Genomic DNA, 18,288 nt, shown 5'->3' on the forward strand with positions numbered 1-18,288 from the left:
AAGACAGATTAACAAAATTTCCTTCCTGGGTAATCTACAGTTTCTATTAGAGAAAATAAGTTAGCCTTTTGCTGTACCATCCCTCGTTTAACAACAATGGTTCTAGCTGGTGCCAAGAGGCTCTCAGGAAAATCTGAAACAGAAGTGGCATATGAAACACTGTAATCGAGCTTCAGCCAGACTATGTCACAGAACTCAAACAATCACTAGTTTGTGAAATGGTAACTAGCATTAGCTTCATCAGAAAGTTATGGTAGAATATTTGTGATTCCCTATCTTATCAAGTTCACCTAACAACATAAACAAAACATGAGGAAAAATAGTTTAACCTCAGTTTTGATAGTGGCACAGGTAAAACTTAGGTGTAAAGGATGTGTATATCTGATGCCTACCTGTAAGGGGTGTGTCTGAACATTCATATTCTCAACATTTAGCATTGTATTTTACAGTTCTGAAAAATAAATACATAAACACTACCAACTAAATTTAAAGGAAAGAATGCCCTCTAGTGGGAACAAGTTTAAAAAGCCACTGGAAAAAATACACAAAATCTTTTTTCTTTCTTAATTTTCTTTATTTATAGTTAAAAAAGAAAAAAGAAAAACCCAAAGGATACTGTAGCTTTTTCTTTTGATTTGATTGAATTTTTAGGTAGGGAATAGAGTGATGGCAAGGGAAGGCCAATAAAGGGCAAATTATCTGTCAAGAGACAGTAAAAAAGAACACAACAGGAAGTCAACCCCATGTGGAATTTGGAGGTTTGGGATCATGTGGTTTTAACACTGCCCATTTATTTTGACATCTAGATGCCATGTAATTTGAGAAGAGACACCCTGTTTTGTGAAATATTTAATTATTCCTTCTTCAGAGGCTATGCATCTTTAGTGTGACTTTAAAAAACTGTATGTGTATATACTACATACTATACAGTAATTTTAATATTGAAAACTGCACAGAGAATTATGCCACTAACTTTACAATGATAAAGGACAATTACCAAAAAGAAGCCCCTTCATTTAAGTGGTAGAAAAATCATGAAATTCTTTCAAAAGGGTCTTAGATAAACAGAGAAACAATTAAAGAAATGAACTACTGCATATTATAACTTGGTAAAAAGCAAAAGTAGCCAGAAACAAATGGTGGTCAAAAGGTATACCAAGAAGTAATATTGCTGGAGGAAGGATTCTAAGACAAATTTATAATATTTCACAAAATAGGAGCCTAGATCAAGAGTTGTAGAAAATACAATCATGCCTTGCAAAGCTAAAGTAACTCAAGAAGCCTTTTCTTTTGTTAGAGTTAAGAATGTGCACACACACACACACACACACCTGTCCAGAGGACAGCCATAGAATATGAAAAAGAGAGACATTTATTGAAGACACAAGATACAAGAAACATTGTACTTAGGACAATGACACCTCAGTCCCCTTCAAAATAGGAACCTTAGGACCTGACACAGTTCTCTCAATCGCCATTAGCTGCCCAGTCATATTTTCCTGAATCTCACTGACAATCTGAAATCTCTTCCTTTTCAAAGGTGATTTTAGTTTTGGGAAAAGCCAGAACTCACAGGGAACCAAACCTGGGCTATAGCAGGGCTGAGTCACCTGGGTCACTCATGTTCTACATGTCCTGTAACGTAACAGTAAGGAGCATCCACCTACCCTTTCATTTCTAAGTATCTCTGTCTACCATGTGACAGGACACGGGAGTGAACAGAACTGTTATCCGGGCAAACAGCAACCAATGAAAATCTCTGTTATACACAGCTAACACTCTAGATGTATTAGTAGCAACTGCCATTGTTATTTATTGTGTGCCCAACAATTTACATGCATTTATCAATCTTTGCAACAAAGTCCTGAAATAGCTGTAAAGTACAGTAAAACTTTTCCTGCTACGAATGATTCAAAGCCAGTTCAAAGTGGACAGAAAGGCAAGGTTGGACATTGTATTTCAGGAGTTCCTTATGCATTTTGTCAAAGAAGAAAATTTAATTAACCTCTAAAAGTTTTCAGTGTAAAGGAAGTTGGCCCATTTTAGAACAATTGATGAGTTTACCTGGTTGCAAAGAGCTGGTCTATAGTCTTTTTTAAAAAATACATTTTACTGATTATGCCATTACAGTTGTTCTATTCTCCCCTCTTCAACCCCCTTCACCCTGCACACCCCTCCCCCCACTCCCCTTAGTTTGACCATGTGTCTCAAGTTCTTTAGATTCTACATTTCCCCTACTATTCTTGCCCTCCCCCCTATCTATTTTCTACCTACTGTCTATGCTACTTATTTTCTGTACCTTCTCCCCGCTTCTCCTCCTCCCACTCCCCTGTTGCTAACCCTCCATGTGATCTCCATTTCTATGGTTCCACTCCTGATCTAGCTGTCCTCTTGGTTTGCTTTTGTTTTAGGTGTGGTTGTTAATAACTGTGAGTTTGCTGTCCTTTCACTGTTCCTATTTTTTATCTTCTTTTTCTTAGATAAGTCCCTTTAACATTTCATATAATAAGGGCTTGGTGATGATGAACTCCTTGAATTGAACAGTGAACTCCTTGACCTTATCTGAGAAGCACTTTATCTGTCCTTCCATTCTAAATGAAAGTTTTGCTGGATAAAGCAATCTTGGCTGTAGGTCTTTGGATTTCACGACTTGGAATATTTCTTTTCAGCCCCTTCTTGCCTGTAAGGTTTCTTTTGAGAAATCCGCTGACAGTCTGATGGGTACTCCTTTGTAGGTGACTGTCCCCTTATCTCTTGCTGCTTCTAGGATTCTCTCCTTCATTTTAGTCTTGGCTAATGTAATTATGATGTGCCTTGGTGTGTTCCTCCTTGGGTCCAACTTCTTTGGGACTCTCTGAGCTTCCTGGATTTCCTGGAAATCTATTTCCTTTGCCAGACAGGGGAAGTTCTCCTTCATTATTTGTTCAAATAAGTTTTCCACTCGTGGCTGTTTCTTTTCCCCTTCTGGTACCCCTATAATTCGGATGTTGGAACGTTTAAAGATGTCCTGGAGGTTCCTAAGCCTCTCCTCATTTTTTTGAATTCTTGTTTCTTCATTCTTTTCTGGTTGGTCATTTTTTTCTTGCTTCTGGTCCACTCCCTTGATTTGAGTCCCAGTATCCTTTCCATCACTATTGGTTTCCTGTGCATTTCCCTTCATTTCAATTAGTTTAGCCTTCATTTGTTCCTCTAATTTGTGACTAAAATCAACCAGTTCTGTGAGCATCCTGATCACCAGTGTTTTGAACTGTACATCTGAGAGGTTGGCTATTTCTTGGTCGCTTAGAGTTATTGGCTCTGGGCCTTTCAGTTCTTGAGCCATATTTTGGTCTGTTCGCGCCTGTTACGTATGAGGAGCAGTTCCCTAGGTCTTCACCAGGGCCGAGGAACTCAGTTTCTGGGTTGTGACGCTGTATGTGGGGGCGGAGTCCAAGAGGAGCAATGGTGATCCCCTCTGCTGCTTCCTGCTGCTGGGGCCTGTGCAGTCTGTCTTACTGCCTGCTCCTTCACTGGTTTATCTGTGCGCTAATGTGTGACTGCGGTCAGCCTGCTGCGCCCTGCGCCCTCACTGGGTCCACCCGTTGCTGTTGCTACCCCACACCTGGGATCCGCCCATGGCTGCCTGCCCGCCAGGGTCGGGGGATCTTTCCTGCTTGACCCTGCTCTGCTGCTGGCTCCGCCCCTCTTACCAGTCTGGCTGAATGGTTTGTTGTTGTTGGACTTCCGTATAGTTCAATATTCTGTGTTTTGGCTGCGTTTTTGTTACTAAAACTTTGTTGTCTTTAAACTTGGTTGTGGAACTGCGAACCACACGATAGCCGTTTGATTCCCAGTCAGGGCACATGCAGGCCAGTTCCCAGCAGAGGACTCACGAGAGGCAACCACACATTGATATTTCTGTCCTTCTCTCCTTCCCTTCCCCTCTATAAATAAATAAATGAATAAATAAAATAAACTAATAAATAAAATAAACTTGGTTGTGGGAGAAGGCACAGTGTTTTCACCTACACCTCCATCTTGGCGGAAGTCCCCTGGTCTACACTCTTATTTTGTAAAAATGCACCTCCTACCTGGAAACAGAAACTTATTTTAATCACAATGGAATTGTTTATTAGTGAGCTCAGGAATAGCCTTTCAGAACCTCTTACCTGGAAATACAGATGCTTCTGTATATTCCCCAATCTATTATTATACTAAGCCATGATTAGAGCTGATTTCTTACTAACACATAAAATAAAGGAGGAGGAGGTGTGTAAATAGTGCCTGGGACTAAGCAGAAATTCAATGAGTATCTGTTGAATGAAGTGAATGAAATGAGAAGGTGAAAGGGATTAAGGTGAGTCTATAAAAGACTTCCTGACGTAAGAATGACTGAATAATGAAAGTAGGTGTGGTGTGGGGGGAAGGGAATAACAACAGGTTTCCTACAGGACAAAAGAGAATTAAATCCCACTCCTGCCAATTGCTGCCACAAATACCTCTAGGAATCAGCTGCAATCTGGCAACATCATCTTAGGAGAGTTTGTTTACCAGCTGTACCAAACGATGGGGCTGTTGATGGGAAACAGGTTTCTATCTGGCCCAGTTTTAACAATTTGATATGTAAAAAGACAAAAACAAAACCCCAATATTTGCATGCATTTGCACAATTCAGATCAGTTGTTTTAAACAATGTACACTTCCCTGGGTGGTGTAGCTCAGTGGATTGAGCACAGGCCTGCGAACCAAAGCATCACCGGTTCGATTCCCAGTCAGGGTGCATGTCTGGGTTGTAGGCCAGGTCTCCAGTGCGGGCCCCGTGAGAAGCAACCACGCACTGATGTTTCTCTCCCTCTTTCTCCCTCCCTTCCCCGCTCTAAAAATAAATAAAAGGGAAAAAAAGGTATTTATAAACAATGCACACTGCACAGAAACCACTGCTCAGTTCTGAATACCCTTTGGGTAGATCTATGGAGCAAGGCAGAAAGCTCCAGCTCTCCCAAAGTCAACCGCCCTTAGTAAAGCTGGCAGTTTTTATGAAACTATCTAGTGAGTACATAAACATTTTTGCAGAGACTTGCAAAACAGATTATTATTAAAAAATACATTAGATTTCAAACCTGGAGGGGTTGGTCTGAAAAATTAAAACACTTAAAAAGGAACATCCATGACACAGGGCAACCTGCCTCAGATCTCTCTACACAGCAACGTTCCTTCAACAATCAGTGTTGAACTAACTGACCTTGACACACCAGGCACCTGGCTGACGACTTGGTCACTGAACCCTTCCTCATTTTCAGATGTATCAACTAAGGCACACAGCCGTTCGAACTGCCCACTGACACATGTATTCTGACAACAGTAAATCTGTTTTTTCCAGAAGTGGATGTCTTTAAAAAAGTTTTTTATACCATGGCATATATATTTAATATCACTTTTATTGTTTTTCCTTCAACTCTTTAATTTCTAAGAGACCCTAATTTTACTGTTCACATAACTTCTGTAAAATAAAACCCTGAGGTTTGAATTTTGAGGCAGGATCTTTATTTCCAGGGGTTGAGAATCAAACACAGCTCTACCTGAAGTCACTATTTTCTAAGTTCTTACTCTAGAATAGCACTTTCTCAACTTCTTGAAAATCCATGCCCTGCACTGGCAAATGTTTAAATAACTCCTGTATTTAAAATTTCAATAAGTCAAAAACATCTAGCCTCACAGCACATCAACAATCAATATATAACTCAAATATATAATTTATTTTTAAACTTTCAGTCTTTTCAAACACATGAGGATATCTGGCACGCATACATCTTCAGGCATGGGATAGACAACCTATGACATGATCACATAACGAAATACTGAACACTGTGCTCCAGTGGACTACTAGACTAACACACAGCAACATGTGTAAGTCCCCACAAAAACATGTTTTAAAAGAATACATACTATATGAAAATATGTAAATTTAAAAATATACAGCACATTACAATTGTTCTCAGACACACACACACACACATATGTGGAAAGCACATTAAAACATGGATTTCTTCCAGTTGATACAGACCAACTGGAAGAAATGACCTCTGGGTAGGGAGAAAGAGAAGGGAATAGAATGGTATCAAGAAAAGAGTATAAAGTAGAATTTGCCTATTATTTACAAAGCCTTATTTCTTTCCATATGTTTAAGATGTTTCATTGAAAAAAAAAAAAAAACACCCAACATGGACAAACTCCCCATCCCATGTCAACCTGTGAAGTAACTTGTAGCATAGAAGATGACTTTTGGAGACAGGATGGGTGGTTCTATGTTTAGGTATAAAGGGGTAAAATAGTTGACCTAGTGAAACTATGAAATCAACAAAAAATGTTGAGCAACTGCAGTACTCATTTAATGATTAAAGTCTAATAGGGGAAAAGGGTAGGTAAATAAGCAATTAAAAAACAGTATGAAGGCCCTGGTTGGTGTAGCTCAGTGGATTGAGTGCGGGCCTGGGAATCAAACGACCACGGTTCGATTCCCAGTCAGGGCACATGCCTGGGTTGGAGGCCAGTTCCCAGCAGGGGACACATGAGAGGCAACCATACACTGATATTTCTCTCCCACTCTCCTTCCCTTCCTCTCTAAAGATAAATAAATAAAATATTTTTTAAAAAAAACAGTATGAAGAGAGACAGAGAACCATGGAAACACATCTGACATATGAAAACAATAGCAGATGACCTGTTCTGGTTGGGAGGGTACAACAGACTGACACAGTTACCTCACCCTGACACAACTCTTCATCATCCCAATCAGCCCCTGAGGTACCCTTTCTCCAAACCAGTGAAATACAGCTTCAGGCCCCTTTGTTCCATGTTCCCCAGACATAAGGCAGTTATTCTAACTGCACTCTCAGAAACCCACTATATAGCTGAAGACAATAATTAAATTGCTTCTTCCTCTTTTCTAGATCATTGAATAAAATTTAACAGGTACTCAAAAATCCGATCTTTGACTGTTACATTATTTTAATGTCTGCTCCAGTTCCATCAATTATTTTAAACTAAAGGGACCTATGGTAGACATAAAGCTCTGGAGAAGACTATGAATAATGAGCACAATGTACAGTGAATGCTCTAGCCCTGGAAGAGAAACAGAAGTTTATGTCTGCTTTAGGAAGCATATTAGCCTAGCCTTAAATGTTAGGCTTGGGGTAATAATGACACAAGAGAGTTGAAAGGTATTGTAAATAGTTGGTTACATTAACCTTTGGAAAATATCCTTTGATGATGACATGCCCTTCTATCACTGAGAACAATAGTATGGGACAGAAAGAAGAAAAGGACTAAGCTTAATGATAAAATGAGGAAAACTGGCAGTGTTTATACAGTCTGAAGTCAATCTTTAGGAAATGAAGTTAAATGGTATTCAAATTTAAGTATCCAGAACTAATAAAACAAAAACCAAAACACTGGCTTTAATATAAATAGAAGTCATTTTCCTTCTTCCCTCCATTTATGAACATTTCCAGCCACGACCATAAGCAGTGTGACTCTAGTAGGGGGGCACTATCCAGAAAATGCACACGGGTTAACAATACAACAATGATGACTTCGAAACACAGCACTCAAAAGAGTTGGTCTAGGAGGTAGCTCTCAAAGGCCATTTGGTGCCCCTGCCTGTGCCCCCACCCTCATCCCATGTATCTGGTACTATGGAATCACTGGGGTCGGAGAGATACTGACATCAAGTGAGCAGAGGACAGGATTATTACTATACATCCTACGAAGCACAGGACAACCACGGTCTAGGGTCTGTAAACTCAATTATCCATATTCCACTGGCATATGGCTTTCGGTTTCCATTCTGTCAACGGGATGACCTAAAGGATCCTGCTACCAGCAAGGGGCTCCAGCACCAGCCTCTCCTGCATCCCACTCAAACGGCCAAGTACCAACTCTATGGAGATAGACTCAGGCTCAGGGTGGCACATGACTCTGAACTCTCAAACCCTAGTAACATCAACATTTCCCCTTTGCAATGATGAAAGATACATGTCCGTAGTGTCCAATGCAATAGTCACTACTCAACTGAAATGCCTTGCCAGCTGAGAGGGCCTAGAAGCAGTGATGCTCCAGTAGCAATGAGTCCACCAAACACCCAGATCTTGGTTCCCAACACAGTATCCTCTACTAAGAGGAACATGAGCTCCTTGGAGAAATGGATGATTCAGGGGTTGGGACAGGGCAAGTACATGAGCCTGTAATACCCAGTTCTAAAATGAATGACCCCGAAAGAACAATGGGTATGTGTCAAAAGAACACAAAAGAAACCTTGGAGGAGTGTCCACTGGCAAATCTGGGACAATTTGAGCATCAAAATAAATAATGAAGAGTAATAGAGTAGAACCCATTGAATAATATAGGAATCCACGTGTCCATACTGATATAAATGAATAAACAAACCAAGGAGAAGGAAACAGGAAATTTTTCCTCATGGTACATGTATTAACTAGAATCGACACTCCAACTCCTACTTCACTAGCACTGTAACTGCACCATCCAGTGTGGTGGCCACCAGCCATGTGTGACTATTTCACTGTAACTCAGTTCCAACATTAACTACATTTCAAGTGCTCACATTAGCTAGTGGCTGCTGTATTGGTAAGCAATGCACTAAATAATGGCATTTGAGACTGAGCCATAATTTTGTTAAGGTCTAAAACAGCTCATTTTGAATTTTAAGAGTTTCTTTTCTGAAACTCTTAAAATTTAGTATTTGTGAAACTCCAGAAGGAATACATCTGTCAAGAAGGACTCCTCATGGTTAACTAGGCACAAATTCATAACCAGAGGTCAATAGCCATCGCTGACATAGGTCTCTCATGCACACTGCTTTTCAGGGAAATGCTGCATACTAATAAGCCTTTTCAACCTCCTGCCCTGTGCTCCTTTCCTGAGTCAACCCTGCATAAAGGAGTTCCTGGTTGAGACCTTCCAGTCCAACTGGTCCAATTGGAACTGCACAGCTATGTCCTCATTTACATCATACTTACCAATCAGAGCAACTCCCTAAAGATGATCAAAAGCCCTCCAATCTGGATATTGCTATTTGAACCAATCAGACCAGGCAAATTTAGAATCCTCATGTGCATAAGATGGACCAGGCAGGAACCACCTTGGGCTCTTTCTATAAAACTGCACCTCAGTGGAGTACACTTTTGGTTTCCACCATAAGCCACGTTTCTCTGGTCTGCAAACTGTTCTCCTGAATCAAGTTTCTCCTCCTTCTGTACCCCGGATCAAGGACTTTGCTGACATTAGTCTGGTAGCAGCAAACTTTTGCTGACATACTGGAATTGAAAAAAGAAAATTTCGTAAGGATAGGAAGGATAAGAATAAACAATAGCAACAAGATTTTAGAAGCTGGAAAGCAAATGAATGACTGGTAAATAAGTTGGAGATTGGAGAAAGTGGAGTACAGGTAAAGAGGAAAGCTAAGAAACAACCTAATTCACAATGCAGATTCAACAAAATGTTCAGGATCAGCAGCATCAGGTATCACTGGAATGAGGGTTAGGGTGGAGAATTCCTTAAGGATGGAAGATGTAAAAGCTCTATGAGAAACAGTTAAATTTCTAAGTTGCTTCTCTGACATTATATTCTACTTTGAGTACAAAGGGGAAGTTTACGTATTAGAAAGTAAAACATATGGTCCCGATTTAGTGAACTCAAGGCACTGGTGACAGTAAAATGCACACTTCTCACAAAAAAGAGGAGTTGGGGTTAAGTAACTAAACTGTCTCCAGGAGGAGGAGGAGAATGAGAACATAAATAAAACCCCCCAAAACCCAAAACCTGGAACACCAATCTAGAAGTTTTAATACACTGAAAGTGAGAAAATGGAGGGTGGGGTGGGATGGGAAATAATCCACAAAACAATTCAAGTTCCCAGAAAAGGTTGAGTTGCCAGGCTGAGGGGGCACAAAGAGCACCCAACACAATAGAGAAAAGGAAACACACCAATCCCACTGCAGAAGAGTGGGCATAAAGGGGACTCCACTAGCTTCCAGGAGGGTAGGGGAAAGGGAGGGAGGAGAGGTCACACACAAAGATCAAGAGACTGATGTTTTCAACTGAATGCTGGACATTAATTAGTGCTAATATCATCAAAATTCCGAGGGAAAGAATTTCCAAATTAAAATTCTACACTTTGGAAAGTTACCATTCAAGTATGAGGGTAATATAACAACATTTCAGAGGTGTTAAGTTCTTTTAAAAAGTTATTTCCTATGTACCCTTTCTCCAAAAACTACCTAAGTACATATGAAGTACCAAAGGAGTGACAGGAGGAAAAGCTGAAGACAAAATCTAGGAAACAGGACACTCAATACAGGAGAGAAGCAACGAGAATTGCTGGGGAGATGAGGAAGTGGGAACTCCCAGGATGACCGCCAGGGAGTACTGAGTACGACGCCTTGGAGCAGCTGACACCTTGGAGCAGCGACACTCAAGAGCCACATATGCTGAATGGTCGTCACCCAGATGCTGGGGCCACAGTAGTTTGTTTTTCGCTATCTACTTTAGTATAACACCACTCAGAAAAGTACACAAATCATAAACACACAGCTTGGTTTTCATAAAGTGAACACATCCTGTGTAACTAACACCCACAACAAGCACGTAATGGAACAGTATTAGAATCCAAAAAGTTTCCCTTGTGCCCTTCCAGAAACTACCCCAGTTTTACTAATTGGACTTCCAACCGCCCAGATTGATTTTCCATTTTGTTTCTGTACACACACACACACACACACACACACACACACACACACAGCACCTGCAGTGCTTTCAGTCCATTTGTACACATTTGAGTTGCCTGACGAGCACACTCCCAGCCGAGGTCAAGTAAGTCACCACTCTGGCTTCTTGTTTCTGCTCTCATACTGCACACAAGTGTCCTTTTCATGGACTGGTTAGCGCCATGGTGTTTTTTGTTTGTTTGTTTCTATACTGCTTGTAGGTGATTCCACTGTTTAAAATGGCCCCTAAATGTGGTGCTGAAGTGCTGTCCAATGTTCCTAAGCATGAGGCTGTGATGCCTCTTACAGGTAAAGTGTGTTAGGTAAGCTTTGTTCAGGCATGAGATACAGTGCTCTTGGCTGAACACACTGATGTTTCTATGTTCATAAATCAACAACATATACTTAAAAAGCTGTCTTTCAACAGAAACACATGAACCAAGGTTATGTATTGAGCTGTTGATGAAAATGTGACCAGACGTATGCAGGAACCCAACCCTAAATTTCCCCTATGAGCAATGTTTCTGTATTTGCTAATTCAGTGTTTATGGTAACTTTATGGAACACAACTAACAAAAACCAAACATGCACACACACACACACACACACAATCATATTATAGTATATTTTTTCTCTTTGACTCGAGGACAGAACGCTGCCCAGGGGCCTGGCCGGGCTCAGTTGCTCGTCTGCACCTGGCCGGTGGGGAGCGTATGCAGACCGAGTTCCCGCTCTCCCCTCTCCCCGCAGCAGAGGTTCAGCGGATCGCTCTTTCTGACCTGCTCCTGGGCGGTCTGGCCACAGTCAGAGCAGCGGAATCCAGGCGGGTCCCTGCGGCAACTCAGTCAAATCCCGCCTTGAGTTCAAGTTTCACTGGTGACCTCACCCGACGGCTTTTCCAAAGGGTTTCTGGGCAGCTCTCAGGGGGGCTGAGCCGGACTTCGTCCAGCGGCTCCTCTCCGGGGAGCCTCCACCCGGTGGCGCAGACGGCCCTGTCCCCACGGGGAGGCTGTGAGCTTGCTGCTCCGTGCTCACCGCCGTGCGCTGCTTGGATGGGAACTGGTGCGCGGGGTGTTAAACCACAGAGGGAGGCAAAAGAACTGTAGGGACGAAGGCCCCTATAGTGGTATGGACATTCCTGTGAGAGGGCCTATTTCTTAACACGGGTGATGAATACAAGGAAGGATTTGTTTTATTATCTTTTCAGTGAATATACACACATTTTGTATATTCTTCTGAAGGCATGCTATATTTCTCACACATACATAAAAATTCTATTCTTAAAGAAAAGGGCTGCCCAACTTGCCATATATCTGAAAAATAGCAAATACTGTTTAGACTTTTTTAAAGCTATAAACTTCTTAAACTATAAAAATATATTTTTATTACCTCTTAGTGAGTAAGGACTTTCTAAGCAATACAGAGAACCTGAAACCATAACAGAGGAGAGGAGAGGAATACACTGTGATGATAGATAAGTATAAATGTAAAACTTTAGCCCTGGCTGGTGTGGCTCATTGGTTGGAGCATCATCCTGTGCACCAAAGGGGTGCACATCCGATTCCTGGTCAGGGCACATACCTAGGTTGAGGGTTCGATCCCCAGTTGGGGAACATATGGAAAGCAACCAATAGATATCTCTCTCACACATTGATGTGTGTGTCTACCTCTCTCTATCCCTTCCTCTCTCTCTAAAACCAACAAACATATATATAAAAACTTTAATACTGACAAAAGATTCCATAAACACAAAGTCAAATGACACCAGATGAGAGAAATATCTGCTGACAAATATAACAATGGGCTCTTAAAAATTAAGAAAGCCGATCACGGTTCGATTCCCAGTCAGGGCACATGCCTGGGTTGCAGGCGGGTTCCCTGCAGGCCAACTCCCAGCAGGGGACGCATGAAAGGCAACCATACATTGATGTTTCTCTCCCTCTCTCCTTCCCCTCTAAAGATAAGTAAATAAATAAAATTAAAAAAAAAATTAAGAAAGCCTTGGCTGGTGTGGCTCAGTGGAGTTAAGTGCCGGCCTGCGAGCCAAAGGGCTGCCAGTTTGATTCCCAGTCAGGGCACATGCCTGGGTTGTGGGCTAGGTCCCCATCTGGGGGCACATGAAAGGCAAACCACACACTGATGTTTCTCTCCCTCTCTTTCTCCCTCCCTTCTCCTTTCTCTAAAAAAATAAAATAAAATCTTTCAAAAAATTAAGAAAAAGATCAACAGAAAAAAGTGAGAAATGACATATGAATAGGCATTTACTGAAGAGGAAGTATGTCACTCAAATGTATCCTTGCTCATAGAAGTACGCCTAAAGCACCCTCCAAGATTTTCAAAGTCATTCCTAACTTAAAGTCTCATGAAAATCTTTACTGGTTTGGGCCTGACCAGTAAAATGAAAGGTAAGATAACAATATCATGACTCACAACTGGCTTCATTCTTGGGTAAGAGTGACCTTCCTCCCTTACCAGTCCTCCTCCAAAATTCAACTGCTCTTATTCTGTGAGAGTTTTAGTTTAGGCACTAGAGGCAGCTGGTACATAGGTGAGATTGAATCCAGACCTTCACCCTCTGCTAACCCTGGTTAGCTTCCTCAAGTAGTTACATACTTGCTACATCTTTTCTCTTGCTCACTTATCTTCCCCACCCTAAGGTCCTATACTTGACCCTGTTCTATACAATGTTCATTAGTGACTCAGAAAATGATAGAAAACAACTAATAAGCTTTGCGTAAAAGAAATAGTTAAACCATTGGAAAACAAAATAGAAATTCAAGGAGAGGCAAATGAGTGTGTCAAAACAAAGATGATGGATTTTTAAAGGGATTCACATGAAGTCTTGTATTTGGGTTAAACAATTCATGTGACAGAAAATTCTGGGAGAATGCACAAAGTAGAACTTCAGCTTTATTGTTCGCCCAAGATGGGATGCAGCTGCTTAAGCCATAAAATAAACAAATAAACTCAGTATACATTAACAGATACACAAAATACACAACTGTAATATTGCCACCACATTTCACACCTGTCAGACCTGTGAAGAACTGCATTCAGTTTTAGGTGTCTTATTTTAAAATTAGGGGGAAAACTATATTGACAGAATGGAAAAGGCTCTAGAAAGTAAGGCAAACGAGCTAGTTGGCAGAAGAGATGAAGAGTGGGCAATGCAGAGGGGTTGTCACAGCTTCTTCAGACAGAGCTGGCCCAAAATAGTGCACATGTCTGCTCTCTGGGCAGCTAATGAGGCCAAAACCAAGAGGCACTAAATGCAGTGTGGTATCCTTAAGTAGATTCTGCAACAGAAAAGGGGTATTGATATAAGAGCTGGTAAAATACAAACAAGTCCACAGTTTAATGAGTAATGATATACCAATGTTGGTTTCTTAGTTTTGACATGTGCTAAGATGGTATGTTGACATTAAGGGAAATTGGGTGAGGGGGTAATATGGGAGGTCTCCACACAATCTTCACAACTTTTCTGTGAATCTAAAAGAAACAAGGAGACAGATAGGTTCAACAAATAACTCTCAGATACTCTAGTGGGTGCTCTGCCAATGCATGGGCTGTGTTCAGAGATTTGACAGACTGAAACGTGCCTGTGAAAGGAGTTCTGCACATTTCATGGGACACTAGTGCCATCTAAATTGGAGGACAAATGAATTTGGTTAAGGCCATTAATCTTGGAATCTGGATATAAAGAACAAAGCTAATCCATGCAGATTCATTAACACTACGGAAGTAATAATCTTATATTTGCAATAATGTTGCAACTGATTCTTCTATCTGTTTTGAGGGAAACCCCTTAAAGTCTTTTCAAACAATATGATGCAATTAAATTAGTTTAGTTATGATGATTTCCCAGTGTGGTACCACTCTCAGGAGGTACCACTCCCACTCCCTTTAGTGGGAGTCTTTTTTGGGGGGGACTCTATTGGGGGTACTTTTTGGTGGGGAGTCTCACGATGACTGGGGGCTCTACTGTCATTGACTGAGGAGAGGTGCCAAAGTTGTTAGGCACCTGGAAATGCAAGAAAGAACCGTCCAGTACCACAACAAGATATTCCAAATCTTCCATCAGACTTTCAAACAGGAAATGCAAAAAACATTTTTTAATTGTTTAGGCATATTACCAAACTCCATTTTTCCATAAACATAAAATATAGTTTGTAGCTTTAGCGAAGACTTACTTTCCAGGCATGTCTTTATCCCATAAGTTAAGAAACAATTGTTTTGCTTTATTTAGAACTTTATAAAAAAAGGCTGTTGAGCCTTTCACAAAATCCTAACGAAGCTGTTTGTAGCAGCTGAATTTTCAGTACAGCATACCTGTATAAGACTGCTTTTATAGCTATAACTTATGAAAAGAAGAAACTCCTTGGAATGTATTTATTTCTAAACATTATTTAGTAAGGGCTTATGAAAGAAGGTTTTTTCTAAATTTTATTGATCCCCCCCAAAATTTCACATCAAGGTCACCATGGATCTATTTTATTGATTTTAGAGGAGAGGGAGGAACAGAGGGAGAAAGAGAGAGAGAAACATCGATTTGTTGTTCCACTTATTCATGCATTCATTGGCTGATTCCTGTATGTGCCCTGTCAGGATCAAACTGGTAACCCTTGGAGTACAAAGGTGATGCTCCAACCAACTGAGCTGTGGGGCTAGAGCCCATTCTATGTAAGTTTAAAATGTACGCTGTGGCCCTGACTGGTGTGGCTCAGTGGGTTGGGTATGGTCCTGCAAACCACAGACCAAAAGGTAGCTGGTAAGGGCATGCATGTGCCTGGGTTGGGGTGGCAGTTCGGTCCCAGGCCGGACGGGGCATGCACAAGAGGCAACCTATCAATGTTTCTCTCTGGCATCAATGTTTCTCACCTTCTCTTTCCTCTCTCTCCCTCCCTCTGAAAGTAAATAAAATCTGCCCTGGCTGGTGTGGTTCAGTGGACTGAGTGCCAACCTACGAACCAAAACAGTCACGGGTTGATTCCCCCCTCAGGACACATGCCCGAATTGTGGGACAGATGTCCAGTCAGGGATGCTCGAGAGGCAACCTCACATTGATGTTTCCCTATCTTCCTCCCTCTTTAAAAATAAATAAAATCTTTTAAAAATTATTAAAAAAATAAAAATCTTTAAAAACAAAACAAAATCTTTCAGAGAGGCCATGACACCATTACAAGGCATATGTCACTGGGAAAAAAAAGTCCTACAATATAAAAAAATGTTAAGAAAGGAAACAGGAAGAAACATTCAATTCTATGAGGGAAAAAGGTGAGTGCAAGAAAAAAATTTAAATGAAAATGAAGCTACACACTTATGACCTAAATCTCCCTCCTAGGTATAATACAGACATTTACTAAATTATCTCATGAATTTAACTTTAGAGTCTCTTAGGTTTTCTAGATGTAAAGTAATATTAGCAAAAAGATTTTTATAATATATTTTATTGATTATGCTATTACAGCTGTTCCATTTCCCCACCTTCATTCTCCTCCACCCTGCACAACCCCCCTCCCACCCACATTCCCCGCTTTAGTTCATGTCCATGTGTCATAAGTTCTTTAGCTTCTACATTCCCCACACTACTCTTGCCCTCCCCCTATTTTCTCCCCACTGTCTATGCTACTTATTCTCTGTACCTTCTCCCCGCTTCTCCTCCTCCCACTCCCCTGTTGCTAACCTTCCAAGTGATCTCCATTTCTATGGTTCCACTCCCGATTTAGCTGTTCGCTTAGTCTGCTTTTGTTTTATGTGTGGTTGTTAATAACTGTGAGTTTGCTGTCATTTTACTGAACATGTTTTTTATTCTTCTTTCCCTTAGATAAGTTCCTTTAACATTTCATGTAATAAGGGCTTGGTGATGATGATCACCTCAACTCCTTGAACTTGACCTTATTTGAGAAGCACTTTATCTGCCCTTCCATTCTAAATGAAAGCTTTGCTGGATAGAGCAATCTTCAAAAAGAGATGTTTTTAGCCCCTATTTTTAAATATTGATACTGATTATCTGATTTCCTGTCTTAATATATTTGACTAGTGAAGGGTGATATAACTTCTGAGAGGGAATTCTGAAAATTTGGTTGTCACAATGGGTGTCATCGTGGCATTTGAAGGTCAAAGCCAGGGATTCTAGAAATTTGCAGTGAGACTGACAATATTACACAATGGAGAAATGTCCCACCTTTCCCATGACTTCTCAATGTCCCAACAGAAAAACCTGTTTGTAATTATTTGAACTTAAAAGGTAACTCAATTTTACATATAGGTAGTTTTCCATGTTAACATACACTGAAATCACAATTTAAATAATTTACCCAGATAGTAATATTACTGTCTGGGTAAACTGTTTGAAACTTGACACCATGAGTTATTCAAAAAGAAACAGCACTGAAGGCAGTAATGCTTAAGGAATCTGACTCATCAATAAAAAATGTCTGTTATGGATCTGCACTTTACGCTGTCCCTCAAATTCATAGTGATTCTGTATATAGGTACAAGTATCTAACTTCTTCATTATTTCTTCTAATGTAATAATTACGCCTCATCACTTACATCTAAAGGCATATTATTTTATTATACATTATTTCACTTTTGTTTCCTTTTCCTTTATGTTAGTGTATTATAGTGATTTTGTTAAAGTATATGGATAAGAGTTCTTTACAAAATAAAATTCTAATGAATAAGCATAGGAAAAATGATAACAGTTGGAAAATCAACATCTTGCAACCACTATGAAACAACAGATCTAGGCAGCTACAATCAGTGACCACCAAGGGAAGGACAAGCTGACCTTTGAATCCCCTGAGACACCATGCATTATGGGCCTCTCAATATGATATAGTAAAGAAGTACTACCAAAATTTTACCAAAACAAACATCTGAATACCACTTAAAAGAAATATGGGGAATGAAAGGGTGTATTGAAATAATATCAGAACTTCCAACCAAGATGGAGGTGTAGGTAAATACACTGTACCTCCTTGCACAACCAAAAAAAGGATAACAACAAATTTAAGAACAAAAAATAACCAGAGCTGCCAGAATATTGAACTGTATGGAAGTCCAACAACCAAGGAGTTAAACATTCATCCAGACTGGCAGCAGGGGCAGAGGGGATGCATGGCAGGGCGGTGGCAGGAGGACAGGTGAGCGAGGCAGTGGCAGGCAGACCAGGTGGTCCCACATTTGTGGGCCAATAAACTGGGAGGAACTGGGAAGTGAGACAGACCACACAACCCAGGGTTCCACTGCAGGAAAAGCAAGCCTCAAAACCTCTGGCTATAAAAGTCTGTGGGGGTTGTGGCTGACAGGAGTAACTCCTAGCCTCATAGGAGCATTTGTTGGAGAGACCGACAGGGTCTAGAATGTACACAAACCTTCCTAGAATGTACACAAACCCACCCACCTGGGAATCAGCACCAGAAGGGCCCAATTTGCTTGTGGGTAGCAGAAGTGACTGAAAACCGGCTGATAGCTGAGGAAATTCCCTCATTGACCCCTCTCCCACATAGAGCACCACAACTTG

General features: G+C 40.8%; 1 protein-coding gene across 1 annotated transcript in view; it reads right to left on the reverse strand.

Annotated features, from left to right (window-relative positions):
* Nucleotides 1-18,288, reverse strand: part of KCMF1 (potassium channel modulatory factor 1) — a 78,352-nt gene that overhangs the window by 38,973 nt on the left and 21,091 nt on the right. The window lies entirely within an intron of this gene.

This window comes from Sturnira hondurensis, unplaced genomic scaffold (assembly GCF_014824575.4).
Source record: "Sturnira hondurensis isolate 20B ecotype Veracruz unplaced genomic scaffold, ASM1482457v3 Scaffold0002039, whole genome shotgun sequence".
Classification (NCBI taxonomy): domain Eukaryota; kingdom Metazoa; phylum Chordata; class Mammalia; order Chiroptera; family Phyllostomidae; genus Sturnira; species Sturnira hondurensis.